This window comes from Phoenix dactylifera, chromosome 4, assembly GCF_051530095.1.
Source record: "Phoenix dactylifera cultivar Ajwa chromosome 4, Ajwa_hap1_PhDact_Kaust_v1.1, whole genome shotgun sequence".
In the NCBI taxonomy this organism is placed as follows: domain Eukaryota; kingdom Viridiplantae; phylum Streptophyta; class Magnoliopsida; order Arecales; family Arecaceae; genus Phoenix; species Phoenix dactylifera.
Window position 1 is genome coordinate 19,271,149 of NC_143193.1, and position 1,605 is coordinate 19,272,753.

General features: G+C 38.8%; 1 non-coding gene across 1 annotated transcript; it reads right to left on the minus strand.

Moving 5' to 3' along the window:
* Window positions 1-1,248: 1,248 nt before the first annotated feature.
* Window positions 1,249-1,354, minus strand: LOC149753708 (small nucleolar RNA R71). Its single transcript, XR_016409315.1, has one exon. It is a non-coding gene; the product is annotated as a small nucleolar RNA R71 (small nucleolar RNA).
* Window positions 1,355-1,605: the final 251 nt, after the last annotated feature.

Below are 1,605 nucleotides of genomic sequence, written 5' to 3' on the forward strand. Positions count from 1 at the left end.
TATTGTTGTTACTTTTCTTATCTCCTTTTTTTTCTCACTAACTTTTAATTTTTTTTTATATTATTTTATCAGAAATCGAGAAAAAATCTGGGATGATCAGAAAGAGAACTGCTGGAAAAGAAATGCTGTAGAGGTTTGCCTAAAAAAATAAATTTAATTGCTGAGGAAATTTTCTTTGGTAACCTCTAAACCTTTCTTGTTTAAATTGATTATTAGCTTAAAATTTTGTGGTGATTGTTTAATTTTAATTTCAGCAAAATTGTGAATGCATGCCTGATACACATACACCAATTGATCTGCATTTAGTAAGGGCAATCATCCCAACAAGATAAGAGCCGAATTTTATCATCGGACTCTTGCCCAACTTAGGTGAACTCAATCTCACATAGTGTCACATTAATTAAAATCAATTAGACGTTGGCTCCTAGGGACATTCGAGCTCAATAGGATGAAGATCACCGAAAGTTGCACCAATTTTGCTTTGTGGCTTAGTTGATGTCTAGGCAAGCTTTGTCCCTATAAGGGAGACAGTTCATCTGTTCGAGGCAAGTGGGTTTTAAGTGGGACCTTTGCGAACGCATCGTGACCCCTCCACTTACCTGGGAGCTTACCTGGTCAACTCGGTTCATTAGACCGGATTGGAGGCTTAGGTGCCCTCTTCAAACCAGTTAGGAGCTGTCTAGTGATTTTAGGACAAATACAAGGATTGATGTGTTTTTCTTTTATTGCATGCTTGATTGATCAAGTACTAGTGTATGCAAGGGAGTCGTTCTAGAGTACGTGACCTATTACCTTTTGACCCTGAAATAGAACGTACCCTTAGAAATATTCGAGCTGAGATCAGAACAATAGAATCATCCCCACCTTCTGAGATGGCTGAAGAACAACCCAAACTCCTGAGGGAGTACTTTACTCCCACCATTTACACTTCCCCATCTTGCATTCGATTATCTGAAGTAGCAGCTGTACAATATAAAATAAAGTCTAGTGTGATCCAAATGCTCCCATCTTTTTATGGGCTTACCAATGAAGACCCATATAAACACCTAGATGAATTCCTTGAGATTTGCACCACTGTCAAGATTCAGAACTTCACTAATGATGCTCTGAAACTTAGGTTATTCCCCTTCTCCCTTAAAGATAGAGCCAAACAATGGCTGAATTCTTTAGAAGCCAACTCGATTCATTCTTGGGATCAAATGCAACAAGAATTTCTTAAAATATACTTTCCTATAGGAAGAATGAACCAGTTTAGACGTGCCATTACAAGCTTCTCCCAAACCGAGGGAGAAGAATTTCATGAAACTTGGGAAAGATTTCGGGACCTAATCCGTAAATGCCCTCATCATCAAATACCTAAGTGGCAGCTAGTGCAATGTTTCTATGACGGATTGACTGAACGAAACCGTCAGATAATCGATGCTGCATGCAGGGGGACTTTTATGCTTCAAAATGAGCATGAAGCATGGCAATTATTTGAAAATCTTAATGAAAACTCCCTCCACCATGCTTTCTGTTCTCGTCAAGCACCTCCGAGTTCTCAAAGAAAAGGGACCATTTGTGAAATAAGTCATTCTATGGATCTGTCTAGCAAGGTAGATGCAT